This window comes from Leptonychotes weddellii, chromosome 9, assembly GCF_054177405.1.
Source record: "Leptonychotes weddellii isolate Sample4059 chromosome 9, ASM5417740v2, whole genome shotgun sequence".
Classification (NCBI taxonomy): domain Eukaryota; kingdom Metazoa; phylum Chordata; class Mammalia; order Carnivora; family Phocidae; genus Leptonychotes; species Leptonychotes weddellii.
The window spans coordinates 6,086,429-6,103,767 of record NC_138377.1 but is presented as its reverse complement, the minus strand read 5'-3'; the positions used below and the strand labels follow the sequence as shown (position 1 = coordinate 6,103,767).

The 17,339-nt window shown below is 43.8% G+C and overlaps 1 long non-coding RNA gene across 1 annotated transcript; it reads left to right on the top strand.

Moving 5' to 3' along the window:
* Positions 1–4,871: 4,871 nt before the first annotated feature.
* Positions 4,872–15,801, top strand: LOC145723366 (uncharacterized). The gene is made up of 5 exons (XR_014148303.1): positions 4,872–6,624; positions 6,714–6,808; positions 7,808–7,967; positions 11,239–11,424; positions 12,980–15,801. It is a non-coding gene; the product is annotated as an uncharacterized LOC145723366 (long non-coding RNA).
* The last annotated feature ends 1,538 nt before the right edge of the window (positions 15,802–17,339 follow it).

The window sequence follows — 17,339 nt, the reverse complement described above, 5'->3', positions numbered from 1 at the left end:
GCATTTTCCTGTTCATTTTGTTTGGGGAGTAACCTTTCAGAAAGGGTAGATTTAATTTAGGGAACACTTCATTAAGCAGGGCGCCGGATCACTATAGTGAGGAGGAATATTCTTACAGTGTAACATGCCATCGTCCCAGAGGGCATGCTCAGTTTGAACAAATCCGGCAGTTAAGGGAAATGAGGATTTGGGGAGGGGGGAGCATGCTTCTTTGCCGTGGTGGTACTTGCTCTTCTTTCTTGTGTTCTTTTTTTATTCCTCCTTTTTGGTTTTGAATAATCAGTGGTGCAGGAGTACCTTTTCGAGACTGCCGGCAATTGCTGATGGAAGTATAAATGATTAGGGTCCTATAAATGGAGATACTCTGGGTGCTAATTTGTATGTTGAAATTGTTCAAAGAGCGATTGCTTGTTTCCCTTTCCACAAAATTCCACCTTCAGTTCTTAGAACTATTTCAAGATCTTTTAGGTTTGGTTGTTCGCGGACTCTTTGAGGGAACTTAAGTGCCTGGCAAAAAATGTCAAGGAATAAGACGGACTTCATTAACTTGGAAAACACAGCAGCCTGGGGGAATAATGCACATTTAAACAAAAGCAGCATTTGTTGACCAAACCTTTCCTTTTTGACCCTTACAGCAGGCAGAGCACAAAGGTGCTTTTCAATGACCTCAGGGTGGTATTTGGCAGGTCCTCCAGCAGGAGAAGCTTTTCCCTTTGTTTTCTGGGCTTGTTGCTATTTTTTTTTTTTTTTTCCCCTTTCAATAGTCTCCTGGATGCTTTCTCCCAGTTGTGTGGTTGAGTGTTCTCTTATGGCTACATCTCAAAAAGACTGTTTTAAACCAAGTTCTCAAACATCTCTTGTTTTCATCCTTTAACACAAAATGTCTGTCCAAATACCAAGGGCACCGTCTAGCTTCCCTCTTTGGCAGAGCACCAAGCCTGGTCATATGAAGTCATCAAAACTCCACGTGTAAAGATGTCCTCATTCAATCATGCTTAGAATCCAGTGCAAGCTGCTTTCAATTATATGCGAAAAAAAGTGTGTCATCCCTGTTTCCATGAAATATTTCCTGGACTCAGTATACTTTTCTGGAGGCATGCAAAATGCAACCGGTCTTCTAACAAGGCCGTCTACCATGTATGATGAAGTGTTGTGGTTTTGTAGCATTGATTGGTTAGGAAACATCCTGGATACAAACTTTTAAATTTCTTGATGGATTGAGGTATTTTTAAAAATGAATCTGTTACTCGGTGTATGTTTTAAAAATTATTCCAGGCAAGAGTTACCATTTTGTTTTTCATTTTTCAATTTGCAGAGCCTTAAAAAAAATGTCTTGGAATAGAGGTGATGCTGTGAACAGGCCCTCTTATATGTTAGTTGCAGGAGGGTAAATTGGTATAATTTTTATGAAAGGCAATTTGCCAACATGCATCAGGAACATTAAATATGTTGGTAGCCTTTGCCCTAGTTATTCTAGTTCCAGAAATCCATTCTAAGAAAATAATCCAACATAGAAAGGCATTTTCCATGAATTGGTTTATTCAAGCATTACTGTAATCATGAAAATAAAGAAAAGAGGAAACTACAAAATGCCCCCAAACAGGTGAATAGGTAAAATATTATATATACATATTATTAGGTTATGTAAATAAGTAAGTTTTAATGACATATGAAAATGTTTATTGATGAGGTTAAGGGCAAAATGCCCCAAACCCCACTCTATAAAATGTCTATGAGTACAAGATGATCCAAAGAAACTATGCTGAAATGTTTATTATCGGGTATCGTCTTGTCTTTGGTTTACAGGCCACTTTTTGCTCTTTCCTTATACATTTTTGTATCATAAGCATGTAAAAGAATTAAAAACATTCTCAGCAGTAATCATAATTTGGCCAAAATTGTGTGTGTGTGTGTGTGTGCATGTGTGTATAGATGAAGAAATGTTTTTTGTAGAAAAATAAAATATGTCTAGCAAGAAAGAGGAAACAAAGAAATAGTTGGGCTGAGTTCACATTTTTCAAACCAACTTGTGCTTCTAAAATAAAATTCTGCCTCTCCACACACTGGGTTCCTGGAAGCTGACCAAAATCTGCACAGTAATATTAACTCCACTTAAAAAAGGGAGGAGAACATATTGAACTGCATTCACTTATGGTCTGGATGCTTGGAAGAAATCAGTTGGTGAGTACCAAAGTGATGACATGCATGTTTCTATTTGCATTTTGAAAATTGACAGATAATTGTAAAGAATCAGCATATGAAATTTCTTAGAGGAAGCGAGCTGAAAACCCAGAAGAACCTTGCCCCTGGAGCATCCTATGCCCAAAGTCTGATGGCAGAATGTTCTAGAACTGTACACCTCTAGTTATCATCAGAAGCGTTCTCTGTTTGCTGGGGGCTGGGAAAACAGTCCTCTGCTTCCAACCAATGCAGTTCTCTCTATTCAGCACTTCCTCTCCATCCCTTTCTCCAGTTATGATCGCTGCAAAATTACAGAGACCCTACCTAGGACATCAGCAAACAGTAAGCCATCTTGGTGCCTCTTAGAGTATCCACGGAGATACTACAGAGAACAGTCTTAGTAGACATTAATGTTTTATTTATTAATTAGGCCTTTTAAACTAGAAATGGTAAGACTGGCTTTACATTAAGCAAATATTCAATACACATATTTTTAAATCCTCACGAAGACCTAACAGCATCTTAAAGGGTGCGGACATGCACAAAATATACACTGATAGATTTATAAATGGAATCCCTATGCAACTGCAGAAACAATACTGAGTTTGTCCCTAATTAAAAAGAAAACCAGTGAATAAAGGTGTTTTTATGGAGGGAAGAAAAGGGGAGGGAGGGAAGAAAAGGGGAGGGCGGGGAGGGGAGAAATGGGGGTGGAAGCAGAGGGACAGAGAGTGGAAAGAAACTTTACCAAGGACAACACGCCCTTGTAGTTGTAGCCATGTGAGTTCAGACCTGAGCTACCTCTGTGAACACAGAACTCTGAATTTACCAGCTCACGCTGCGGCCCCCAGGGCCAGGCTAGGGGTGCCGAGCAGCAAAGAGAGTTTATCCGAGAACAGAGCGGCATGTCTGTACTTTCGAGTTCCAGTCTCCCACAAAATGTATTTATTTAACAAATGTCACCCAAAACAGCTTGGTAGCAGATGAGGTTTATTTAATGGCAGTAAAACAGGTGAAACATTCCCTACATTTTTCGTCTCTGTTTATGTTTCTATCAAAAAAAAAAAAATTGAGCTAGTTACAGCTCTTTACACACTCAAACAGAGGCGTGGTATATATTTGGGAAGTAATGCAAATTTCACTTAGTAACCGGCTTGGAAAATACACATCTCTCTATTTTCTCAGAGCAATTTATGATTTTTCTGCCCAGAAGACAGGAGCATCAAATCCCAATTCGACTTCGTTTTATTATTATTTTATTTTATTTTTTTGAATGCTTTCCCCTTCACGATTTGCCGGCTCGTTTTGGCACCGGCTTTAGGTTCTTTTCAGTCTTTTTCTCTCCCTTCCTATTTTCGCTTTACTGTGCTTGGGGAGTGCCCTCTCAGCGAGGAGAAAAACCCACCCCAGCCCCTCCCCAGCCCTTTCAGCTGTAACCTTTCTACAAGTAAATGCTAATTGAAAAAGAAAGAACACCACTAATCTTGGAATTTAAATGCATTTAACAAAACCAATCTCACTCTAAATTGTTGTTTCTCCATTCCCTTTTCCCTAACAGATGTCGAGAAACTGCAATTCCTATTAAGAACACTTGACTGTTTACTCAGCACGAGAACCTCAGCCCCGCTCTGCATCAATCTAAATGCGTTTCGAGACGTCAGGCCCCCGAAAAGTGCAGACGGTTAGTTGCTTATTTTTAAATGTAATCTTCACATAAAAGAACCACAAAGAACCCTTTCACTTTGTCATCCTCCTCTCCCTTTTAATGATGGCATCAAGCATCGGCATAGAAGGGAATTTTTATGACCCGTTCCATTTTAAGTTGTTTTCCGCACGAGCTGGTGGATTTGTCACGCGGCGAATGCAATTATTAGTTAAGTTTATGAAGTTGATTGGGGGGGAAAAAAGTGCTGTCCGGTGTCCTCCAGCCCCAGTGCTGAACATCGGGAAGATTTCCTGCTGCGTGTCCCTGACGGTCTGCGCACGTGTGTCTCAGGGTGCCACCGGACACATGCCTGAAGAGAGGGGCTGCAAGCAGAGGGGGCTCCCCATGTGGGTCCTTGGCTGGGCTCGGGGCTGGCGGGCGGGGAGAAGATGAGCACATGTCCACATCTGAATCCAGGAAACCCTCACGTTCACTTGGCCTGATCCTCCAAGTAGCTTATCATATTTGTCATTTGTTTAAAAGCACTTGTTTAGCACTTGGCACGTAACATACATATACCGCACGCGCAAGCTGCGTGGTTTTGCAGCACCGTGTTTGCACTGGGTTGTAGGGGCCCTTGTCATCCTGCCAGCACCAAGCTGCACGGTTTGGAGAGATGTCTTTTCAGAATTCTTCGCATTTTGACATGTTTTCCCTTTCCAGCTCACTGTCCCTTTTATTAAACTTGTGAAGAAGAGGAGAAAAACAAAAACCACAGATAAAAAAATAGCATCAACTCAAAACTGGAAAAAGAAAAAAAAAAACAAAAAACCCATATTCCCTGTTTGGAATGGAACTGGGACATGTACGTTTACAGGGCGCCTGATAATAAATCAGCTCGGGCAGCTGGGTACAGGGATGCATCCCATTGACTCCTCATGGCAACTGGGTGGCATAGCTCTTATTTCCTACATTACATACATGACAAAACTGGGGATTTAAAAGTTGATTTGCCCCTAAAGCTGAAGGAGAGATCAAACTAGCACTAAATCGTGTGTTGTTAGCTCGACAGTGCAGGTTGCTGGAACTTTTCCTTTTTCACGTTTTTTTGAGATGTATTTAAGTCTTGCACTGCATGGTAAGCTCCTGGAGGGCAGAGACAGGCATGATTTAATATTGTCTAGTTCCCAGAGCTTGCACCCCACAGCTATTTGCATATTTGGGGTTAAATGATGAATAAAGGACTTAACAATGTTAACCTTAAAAATAAAACTTCCTGTTATTTTACTGGCAAAAGATGAGTTTATTTGGAAATAGACAATTGCAATCCAGGGCAGGCCGGCTAAGACAAAACCAGAGGTAAGTCAAGAACAAAAGAAAGAAATATTATTTTATGGAAAAGAGAGAGGAAGTTGGGAGAGGTTGTTCTGAGTGAAAAGTCCACTGGAGAGAAGCAAGGATTCTAGGCGCTGAGGTTTCTCAGTGGCTGAGCTGGGCGGGCTGTCTATTTCTTGTGGGAGATACAATGTACATCTTTCCCTGTGGGGGAATTGATGGTTCTTTTCTGTTGACCATTCTTCTGCTGGGCCTGTAATTGACAGTTCTTCTGGTAATTGATGTTGAGTGGTCTGGCTCCCCCTCTCGCCTCCTGACTCCACTTTAGTGAGGTTTCCCTTTGTTAATATTCACAATGAATACATTAATTGTCAGAGTTGCAGTCATAGCTGCCTCTTGGGTGTGTGATTTTCCAGAAAATGTTGATTTTTTTGGCCCATGATAAAAATATATGTATATATTTCTAGGGCATTTGGGGTCTAGCCCCCAAGTCAATTGCTGTGTCTGCATCAGATTTGAGAACTGTCTTCCCTCCCAAGTTCTGAGTGATTTCCATGCTTTGGAGTTCAGCCTGTGTGTCTGAGATTCTTTGGTGAGAACTGGGTTGAATTTGGAGACGGACTGCCCAGGCTGGTGGATGGCCCTGCACTCCGGCATCAGACAGGGCTGGGTCTGGGCTGAAGTTTAAGTAGCTTCAGGGAAATGATCTTGTGCAAGATCCAGTGTCCTCCTCGTGATGGCTGAAAGTAACAGTCCTTCCCACAGAGAGACTGCAGGGACGAAATGAAGGAAGTATGGTGATAGGGTGACTTGTCCTGTAAATAGTAAGTTCCAGTGTAATTTGGTTGACATTATAAATTCGGGTTTTCAAAACACCCGACCACAGGGGTTCAAACTGTGTGTAGTCTGAAGCATCTCCCAGTGTCCCGATTTTCTGTTTCTCTTTGTCTCTCTCTCTCATGCTCTCCAGTCTCCCTTCTCTTTCTGCTTGCTTGTTCCCCTTTCCCTGGTGCCTGTTCTCTGTCTTCTGTATTCCTTTCTTGTCTGTCTTTCCCATTTCCCTGGATCTCCTTCTTCCCTCCCTTATTTGTAAATCCCGTTTTCTGGCTTTGCTCCCTCCTTTTCCTTGGTAAGGGGGAGCAGGGAACACGACACCCCAGAGAGGGGCAGTAGGAAGTGTGAATCATGGCTCACTCTGTGGGTGTCTCCACGAGGCCAGTCTGGGTTGGAGATTGTCTCCAGAGCAGAACGATAACCAAGTTTCATGTGCTGGAGACACTTAGGCTTTGAGAATCCTTGTGCAGTGGCTGAGAGCCTTCACCTTAAATCTACCTGGATAACCCCGTGGAGGAATCCAGATTCCGTGTCCTCTGTGCGCCCGTGTTTGCAAATCTGGGTGTGCTGGGCATCACCTTCTGCTTGTGTCCCCTGAGCTCCCTCAGACCACAGGGCAACAGGAGGAGGTGAATGTAGAGAGGGAAAGGGGGGTGCTGGGGGGAGACAGCACCATTTAAAAGTCCTAAAATCATTTCCGGCCCTGTCATTTATGCAGGAAGAAATGGAATTTCAGACTCACACAAAAGAGAATGAGGAGGACAGTTCAAACCCAGGTCCCTTCATTGCCAGTTTTCTCTCTGTTATTTCACAGTAAGTGGACAGGGTGAGGTGGCTGAGAAGATGGGAAGGAGGAAAGCACAGCTGAGGGTCTAGTGGGGTCTGGCCCTCGGGCAGCAACCTGCAGCCTGAGCCACATGCACCTGATGTGAGATCGAATCACTGTTAATGAGCTGTGTGGACTTGACTGCTCCAGTCTGTTTCCCACGTCTCCCAGCAGCAGTGTACCTGGGCATTTCTTGTTCCCCAGAGCTTGCACCCCAGTGAAACTGTCAGGTTCCTTTCCTCCTTCCTGTCGAAGATCCAGGTTTAAATTCAGCTGTCACTTGCACCTGCAGCAGCATCCCCTGCAATTGTCAAACTGTGGATAATTCAGCTTTCTCAATCAGCTTTTGAGTAACCTTCTACCGTCGGACCTAATAAATGCTGGAGCCTAGCTGAAGCTTCCTGCAGGTGTACTGGGCTTTCTTTACTCAGGGGAATCAAACATACACTTGTGTTTGAATCTTTCTTTTCTTTTCCTTCCTTCCTTTCTTCCCTCCCTCCCTCCTTCCTTCCCTTCCCAACCCCTCCCTTCCCTTGTCTCCCTCCCTCCCTCCCTCCCTCCTTTCTTTCTTTCTTTCTTTCTTTCTTTCTTTCTTTCTTTCTTTCTTCCTTTCTTTTCTTTTTCTCTTTCTTTTTCTTTCTCTTTCTTTCTTTCCTTTCTTTCTCTTTCTTTCTTTCTTCTTTCTTCCTTCCTTCCTTTCTTTCTTTTTCTCTTTCTTTTTCTTTCTCTTTCTTTCTTCCTTTCTTTTCTTTCTTTCTTTTTTTTCTTTCTTCCTTCTTTCCTTTCTTTCTTTTTCTCTTTCTTTTTCTTTCTCTTTCTTTCTTCCTTTCTTTCTCTTTCTTTCTTTCTTTCTTTCTTTCTTTCTTTCTTTCTTTCTTTCTTTCTTTCTTTCTTTCTTTTCTTCTTTCTTCTTTCTAAACCATGTCCTCTATTTCTTTGCTCTGTGTAATGACTCTGAACTTCAATTTTCTCATCTGTCCCTGCAGATAAAGCAGTGACCTGTGGCAATAATGGGGGCTGAAGTGGGAAACTGGCCATGCAGGCTTCCAGCCTCATGACAGAGGATCTGGGCTCTCCAGGAGGTGGAAGCCCGAGAAAGACACACGTTGGCACCTGCTGACTTCAGTATGGGGGTTAGTTCTGAAGGTGAGTGAGCAGAGTGGAAAAAGCAAGATTCCAGAATCTTCCTACATATGTAATTTCGTTTCCTTCATTCAGGAGAATCAAGCTGAGCCCCCACTAGGATTGAGTCATGCTTCTCGGTTTTGAAACTGTCAGAAAGCTTGAGAAAACAACAACACAGAGACTATTACTGGTGGGCGCAGAAACAAGGAAGTTCTTTTTTTTTTTTAAAGATTTTATTTATTTATTTGAGAGAGAGAGAATGAGAGACAGAGAGCATGAGAGGGAGGAGGGTCAGAGGGAGAAGCAGACTCCCTGCCGAGCAGGGAGCCCGATGCGGGACTCGATCCAGGGACTCCGGGATCATGACCTGAGCCGAAGGCAGTCGCTTAACCAACTGAGCCACCCAGGCACCCAACAAGGAAGTTCTTAATGAGGCAAAAACAGTGGCTGGGGGAGCAGGTTCTGGTCCCACAAAGAACTGACGTTCCCCACACACCCCACTCTTCCTGAGTGGTGGGCCCCACTGGGCCTTGAGGGTGGGAGCCAGAAGGAAAGGAACAGGCAGGGCTGTGCACAGTGAAATGCTATTCTACCCACGTCTGGGTAGCCTCAGAAGGAAAGATGAGAAGCATAGATTGGAGGTGAGTTAATCGCAATAATTTAGACACTGTGCTCTTAGATGTTACTCCACGTTGTCCATGTACAGAAGATAATAAAGAAATGCATCATGTGCCATTGCTTAGGGCTGTTGTAGAGTTTGGTAATTACGGGTTCTGCCTGCACACTTGCCCATCACCCACGTGGCTGGGAATCCTTGTGCAAAAACTCAGCCAGACTTCGCACAGACATTGCAAGCACGCCCGTGGCATTCAGCTGTATGGGCAACAAAAAAGACAGAAAAACAGGTTTGCTCCTAGAGTCTTCGTGCCTCCCTTCCCCTGCAGGAAGGAGCTCTCAGCTCAGCCGCCCTGCTGTTATACACACGCACCTCTCACGTCCCCGCCCTGTGCTTTTCTTCCACTCTTCACCCCACCTGGCCTGCCCTTCATGGCCCTGGCCAAACTCATCTTTCATTAGGTGCCCCTTAACCCCTCAGCCCTGGGTCTGGCATTGGAAGGGTCTCCTTTCCTGTAACAACTTTTTCTTCCCCCAGATGACAGCTCTTTGTCCCTAGATCAGTTCCTCCCACCTGAGCTTTAGGGCTCCTGATGACACATTGGGTTGCTTTTTTCCATTCCCAGTTCTGTCTGGTGCAAGTGGAGTGTCGTACACATCAATCCATGCACACATTAGTGTCTCTACACAAGTCCTGCCTTCGAGTGTCTGACGGAGTCTCCTTCACTACAGCTCAGTGCCTTGTGGGAGCCCATGCACTGCTCTCTGCTCTGCACTTTGGAACATGGGGCTCGGGCTGGAGTTCCGGCTGGGCCAATTCCTCGATGGGACCTGGGCCGATGAAGCAAATTCTCTGTGCCTGTTTCCTCATCCATGAAATGGGATGACTCATGTTGCCTATGTCCCAGGGGGTAGGGAGGGTTCAATGAGTGAATGCATGGAAAGCACACAGCCAGTTCTGGGCATGGTTAGTGGTCAATATAAACCAGCTCTTAAATGTACAGCATCTGAGCCGGGAGGTTTGGAGAGAGTCTTGGGTTCAATCCCAGCATTGCGGATTGAGGAACACACGTTCAGAGTGGCTGGGAGCCCAACCTGAAGCCACATCGTGTGGCCAGCCCGAGATGGGGGTCCAGCCAAGACCTCTGACTCTTCGTGACATTGAACTTTATCAGGAGTGCGTGTGGGAGAACAAGAGAGGTGGGGGAGAGAGACACGGGGAGGATGGAGGGACGGGGAGAGAAGGCAACACCAGCCTGTTTCCAAATCTGAGCAGATTTCTAATTAGGATAACATTCAGCTATTCTTATGAGAAAATATAAGAAAGGGGGAACTCATCTCTGGGCCCTGTTTAGAAGTACACGGTGGCGGAAGGTAATCAAGCTTCCTCGAACCTCTGCCACTGCTTGGCTCAGCTTCGGGCAGGAGCTATCTTTGTTTCCGTATCTTCTCCCGAAGCCTTGAGCAATCGCTAACAATCCTATTTACTCCGTGTACCAGACAAACACAGTTACCGCCGTCATCTCACTATTTTTATCTAATATTGAAATTTCTCTCCCTAAGAGCAGCCCTGAATATATTATGATATCTACTGAATAAATGATGTGCGTAATATACTGTGCAGAGATGGTATTTATGAAGCCAGGCTCTAACTGAAATGAAGGAATCATTCAGTTCTTATTTGAAAGGAAATTCAATTGGGTACATTTTCAAGAAAGCAAATTCATGTTTTTTTTTTTTTTTTTAATCCTTGCAAACTTTTGGATTCAAGGCCAGTTTCTTCATATCCCTCAGCAGGATAGACGGCCCCGAGGTCTCCAGCATATTTTTCCTGCAGAGACTGAGATTTTCTCCCTGGTCCTACATGATGCATTTTCCATCAGTACCATCATCACCATTGTTTTTAAATATAATGGTGTGTCAGAAACATGTAGTAGTGTGCGAGACGTCACACGTCAGTCTCTCGACAGGTCCCTGAGAAGGGGGTTTAAAACATCCCCATTTTGCAGAGGAGCAGGCTGGTCTGCACCATGCGCAATGCTCTAAAGCCAGATCTCTCAGTGGCTTCACCAGCTGTATATTAAGCGTTTGATATTTACAAAGCAATTTTGTTTTGTTTTTTTACACTTTATGCAGAGTGGCTACCGCAGTAGAGTAATGGTATTAATGATAGTGTCCTTTGCTTATGACAACACTTTTGAAAGTAGCACTTAATCCTTAACATATTCCCCAGCAACACACTGGAAAACTGAGGGCGGGGGGAGAAGAAGTGTGGATATTTTGTGGGGCTCCATAAATCATAAATGCAGAGCGGGGGTTCAGACCAGGACGTCTGCATCGGAGTGCCAGCGCAGCGAGTCCTGCTGCCACCTCTGCTTCCTCCTGAGACATTGACCCGTGGGGCTCTCCATCCAGAAACAAAACTCAGCCCACTTGGTCTTCTTGGAATGGGAAGTCAAGAAGTCAAGTGGTGCTTGGGTGGCTCAGTTGGTTGAGCGTTGGACTCTTGATCTCAGCTCAGGTCTTGATCTCAGGGTCGTGAGTTCAAGCTTTGTGTCCACTTGAAAAAAAAAAAGTCAAGAAGTCAAGTCCATGGTGAAAGAAGTGCTAGTCTTTACTTCTTTTTTTTTTTTTAATTTTTTATTTTCTTTAAAGATTTTATTTATTTATTTGACAGAGAGAGACACAGCGAGAGAGGGAACACAAGTGAGGGAGAGGGAGAAGCAGGCTTCCCACCGAGCAGGGAGCCCGATGTGGGGTCGATCCCAGGACCCCGGGATCATGACCTGAGCCGAAGGCAAACGCTTAACGACTGAGCCACCCAGGTGCCCCAAGTCTTTACTTCTGTGAGTCTCATCATCCAGTAAGTTTGCCTTCACATCCTACCTCCCCTTAAAGAAAAAAGGAATCATACAGTTGGAACAATAACAACAAAACAACAAAACCCTCAGGGATTTCCTTGGCGAATCTCTTCCTTTTGCAGCTGAGGGAAGTGATTTTGCAGATGGAGCTCAGAAAGGTGAGGGAGGGCCCCAGAACCACAGAGCTGGTTAATGGCAAAATGAAGGGCCAGGCTTGGGCCTCTTAAATTGATTCTTTCTTCCGTTAGTTCATAAGGCTGCTTCTTGGCTAGTCTTTAGCCCATGAAGACAAAGTATCCCAACCAACTCATCGTGGGCCTTACCTGCTGGATCTATTCCCCTCCCCAGATCCCAATCCTGTCCCTCACAAGGTGGCTCAAAGAGGGTTAGAAGGAGGGGTAAAAAAATTCCTCTTTCAGCATCCCAGAGCCTGTGGAAAAACACACACCTCAGGGCAGCACCTCTCAAAGGCAGGAGTCCTTTGGGCCAACAGAGGGTACGTGCAGAGGATGGTCGCATAAAGTTTGGGGAAATTTTGGTTTCAACAGTTTCTTTGTAGTAGGATTTCTTGGCTCGTTTAAGGAGCTAATGTAGATAATAAATGTCGAAGAGAGACAAGATGTGAAGTGTTTCCCAACTTATTTGTCTAGAGAGTCTTTTTTTTTTCTGCAAAGAATAGCTTGTATGGATAAAGTTTCATGGATCATACTGTGGGTAATGATGCTTTAGACCAGGGGTCAGCACACTGTAGTCTTCAGGCCAAATCTGGGCCACCACCTGTTCTGTAAATCATTTTACTGGCACACAGACATGCTTGTCTGCTGACATTGTCTATGGCTCCTTCTGTACCACAGAATCAGGTAGTTACAAGAGAGACTATGAGGTCTACAAAGTTTAACCTATTTGCTCCCTGGTCCTTTATAGAAAAACTGTATAATCTATTAGAGAATACTGCAATAGGCTTCTTATCTTTTCTTTTCCTTCTTTTTCTCTTCTCTTCTTTTTTCTTTTCTCCTTTCCTTCCTTTCCTTTCCTTTCCTTCATTGTCTTCCTTCCTTCTTTCCTTCCTACCTTCCTTCCTTCCTTTCTCTTCCAAACTTAGAGCCTCAGTATTAATCACCCCAAGCATTAGAGCCAGAACATTTTCCCCCTTCTTAAGGATATAATAGGATCTATCCTTTGAGATGGTCATTATGGACACGTTCTTTTTCCAGTCATAGATAAGTTACCAAAGACTTGCACATTGCAAAGCATGCACACGTGACATCCGAGACATCAAGATGGCCAGTTACAGAGCTGGGCCAGTTACATCTGTTGGAGGATGATCTCTTCTTCCACATGGTCCTGGAGGGGGGTGGAGAACTTAGGATGGAGAGGCTGTGTCTTTATTGGAAAGTATATCCTGCTTGGAGGCTCATTGCAAGTTTTCCGGCAAAAGGAATAGCTATGGAGCTTCTGTCTGTTGTGTCCAATAGTTTCAGGGAATGCCAATTTCATGTTTTGCTATAGATTTAAATTTAGCTTTAAATTCTTTAATTTTTTTTGTTGTTGTTGCAGATTGGCTTCCAGTGAACTGAATATTAAAAAGATATTACAGGGAGAAACAACCCGCCTGGCTGATTGTTTCTTCCCCAAATGGATGCAATGATGAGGGAACGCTTTCATTTACATAAACAATCAGTTGAAAGGGCCTCACCGAATGTGAGCATTCATATTTGATGACACCCTGATTGTAACCATAAATAACAATATTTTCATTGTTGGGTAATAAACATCATTACCCAGTGTGTTTTAGGTGAGTGGGCACTTAACGGGGTAAAGAGGAGATGATCGGTGAGATTAAGGTGAGTGCTCAGCAATACTCGAAGAGATAACCTTGCAAATTTAAGGTATGTGATAAATGTCTCCGCAGAGTGCCCATTGGTAAATATGATGAGGTTTTTGACTCATACCAGGCTCACTTGTGCAAATGAAATGTTTCAAGGCAGAAAAACGATGTCACCAGCACACCAGCTTGTATGGAGGGTCAGACCTGCCAGGCTCTGTCCTTGATGAGCTCGTGGTCTGCCCACATGACCGGAACACCCCCCAAGCACTGACGATGTCACGTGATACAAGTGTCAGAGCAAAGCAAAGTTTCCAGGAGTCTCTTTTGGCGTGGAGGGTCTAAAATCCCGTGATTCTGATTTTTTCGTGCTGCTCTTTTCCTTTGTTTTGTCTTTTGGTTGTTAATTTTTAAGTTTCTGGGGTTTTTTTGGTCTTAAATTATTTTATTGAGGTCTGACATACTTCTAGAAAGCACGGTAACCTTCAGTCCATAGGCTGATGAAGGTTTATGTATGTGCACACTTATCTGATACCACCCAGATCTGGAGGTAGAGTATTTGTAAATGTCAATCATTGAATAAACATGTATTTTTTAAAGGCTTTATTTACTTATTTGAGAGACAGAGATAGAGAGAGAGCATGAGTGGGCAGAGGGAGAGGGAGAGAGAGAATCTCAAGCCAACTCCACGCTGAGCATGGAGCCCGAGGTGGGGCTTGATGCCACAACCCTGATATCATGACCTGAGCTGAAATCAAGAGTCGGACGCTCAACCAACTGAGCCACCCAGGTGCCCTTAAACACGTGCTTTACACCCAAGAGCAGGGCACCTTCTCAATAAACACAGGAAAAATGATATCATAGAGATAAAAAGGATGATACACGTAAAAACGATTGTGGAAGAAAGAGGCAGGTTAGCGCAGTGGCTTCAAGCATATATAGGCTTCATCACAGACGGGCGTGAGTTTGAAGCCTGGCACAGCCATCTGCAAGCAGTGTGTTCCTAAAACTTGTCTCACCTTTCTTGACATTTCGTTTCCTCATCTGCAAAACGCAGTTACGAGGATAAGGACCGCAAGGTTGTGCAGGTAACTAACTGGCATGAGCGTGCGGTGGGGCCGAGCGAGAGAGTGTGGGATGGGACCCCCAGAGCCCTGCCGCAGGGAGCACTCAGCATGTGCTGGTTTCTTTGGTGATGGAAGCAACAGCTCTAAGGTCACACTTGCAACAAGTCAACAGTTTGTGTGACCCCAAAATAATAGACTCATTTGTCAAAAAAAGAGAAAATTCATAAAGGAGGCAGGACATGCTGGTGAGGGATGGTCTTGCATTATGGAATTTATGGTGACTAATTTGAATAAAAAGTGACAATGAGATGATTTAAGAAATGCGGGGTTCATAGATGATAGACACCTGTCTTATATTTTTGGTTCCATAACATCTTCTGTGCTCTTCCTCACCTGGGTCTTTGTCATTTCCCAGCAACAGTGGACCTCAGCCTTGGCAACTGGACATGAGAACATGAGATTTCAGCTGGTTTTTGAACAAGGATGTGTGTTTCTAGACTCCGGGGATTTTCTTCTTGTTACCCTGGATCTCATTGTGGATTACCCCCACATGATGATTTCATGGATCAATTTGGCAGGGCCATGGTGCCCAGATATTTGGTTAAACATTATTCCAGATGTTTCCCTGAAGGTGTTTTGTGGATGTGATTAACACTTAAATCAGTGGACTTTAAGCATAGCAGATCTCCGTCCATAATGTGGGTGGGCCTCATCTAATCAGGTGAAAGCCCCAATAGAACAGTCTTAGCTTTCCCAGAACAAGAAAAGATTGCGCCAGCAGGTAGCCTTTGGACTTGAACTTCAGCTCTTGCTGGGTCTCCAGGCTTCTGGCCTGTGCTGCGGAGTCTGGACTGAGCAAACCTCAACAGGCACGTGAACCAATTCCTTAAAAATAAATCTCTTCTCTCTTAAATATATATACATCCTGTTGGTTCAGTTTCTCTGGAGAACCCTGAACAATACACCCCACAAAAGGGAAGTCCAGCCAACTTTGGAGGGGTTCATGATGCTAGGCACCAGACAATCTCTTTAAGAAAAAAGGCCTTTGAAGGTCTGCCTGCGTTGGAATTCTGGTAGGGATGCTTCCTAATGCTTTAAGGGCCGTGGGTGTCTTGCCTCCCTGAGCCTTGCTTTTCTCAATTTTACAGAGAAGGAATGGAATTTATGCTGTAGCCCACTTGAGAGAACTGAATGATGTGTTAAATTCTGACCTGTTCCCTGGCAAACATGGACTAAACATTGAGACCTCCTCCTCCTTCATTCTGAAAGCAGACCTCAGGGAGGAAAGCTCTACAGTTCCTCCTGCCTTTGCAAACTCCAGAACATTTTCTCTGAGAAGGCAGGCCCACAGAGCGAGAATCGGTGCGAAAGGTGAACGAAGCCCCAATTCTTTCTTCTCCCTTCAAGTTCTATCCATATGGATAAGCATCATCAGAAACTGGTCAGACATTTGATGGCTCAAAAAAGAGTTATAGCTTGGAGAAAAAAATAAAAGAAGACAGGTAGTTACAAAATAAATCCTCTGGTTTTGGAAATTTTTGTTTGTTTGTTTTCCACATTAATGCCTTGATATATCTGCTAACCAGCATTTTACAACTGCTACAATTATTTTGTCAAAGTTTATAGTTTTTTTTTTTTTATCTTTGGGGGGAAAAAAGTTAGTTTACAGTTTATTAACTTGGATTACTGGAAATCGCTCCCATGGGCTTTCAGCTGCAACAAGACCTCGGAAAACTGAGTCCTTAACACCAATCTCTAAGACTTAAAAACATTAATAGCTGTCATTGAAACAGCAGGAGGAAAAATAGACCGTCTTTTTTTCTCCCTCTGCATTCAGGATCAAGTTTTTGTATTTTCCCCATAAACAACCTGAATATGATTTTGCTGTTCTTTTCTCCTGCAAAACAAATGGCTATTTTCTGTAATGATGATAATTATATAGCACCTAAGGGCTTAAAAACATTCGCTTGCACGCTCTCTATTAATGTACTCTGAGCTCACTTCAGAAAAGAAAGATTATTTGCTGATGATCTGTTTTCAGTTGAAGGAACTGAAACCCAGGGAGGATGGCTGGCTTAACTGGAGTCAGGCAGTCACAAGTGGCCAAAGGCGGTCTAGAAACCAAGGTGTGAACTTTTTGGTGATAACAAGCTGTATGCCCCAGTTATACATATTTAACAAGGAAACTGAGAACCGGCTCCCTCTCAATGTCTGGGTTCCCCTCCATTTTCTTGTTCCTCCTCTTCTAGGAAGACACATCCAGGTATGACTTGGCCATTGGAGACTCATTCCCACCCAAAGCCAAAATGACCAGTCGAGTGCCTCTAGGGAACCACAGTGAAAGAAGGTGGAATGGGTATCTCCTAGGTGGAGCTGAAGTCCTCTTTCTAGTACATAAATACCTGTGTGGTCTTGTCTTTCTTCTTCATCTTTCTGACCTCGATTTCCCCATGTGCAGTTGGGAAGAACAATATCCAACTGGCACTGTGATTATAATTATTACACAGAATAATATGCACACAGGGATGAGGATTAGAGTCAACATAGAAGAGATTCTTCCTAAGTGTTGGCTTTATTTATCCCTTCCCTGAGATGAGTTGACTCTGCCTCAATACATTGACACTGATGGACTGACATGGACAACGTGAGGCCGAGGTTGTCAGAAGATCACCAAGTCTGCACCCACCATCCTGGGCACCCAGCTAGACCACATGAGGCATTGCTGGGTCTTCTCACACTGTCCTTCATGTTCTTTCCCCCTCTGGCTTGATGAAGAAAAATATGGCAAATACGAAAGCCACTCTTTCCTTCAGGAAGACACATTTTAGAGTGAACTCAAGCAAGAAATAAGCTTCTAATTTGTTAAATCACAGATATTCAAGCGTTTATCCGTGTTAGTGGCCAGAGTTACCTTATCCATGACTTACCCCACAGTATACGCAATTCACTTAAAAAGAGCTCACACATCTAGACAGACACATGCACACACATACCAACACACACACACAGAGAAATCTGGCATTTT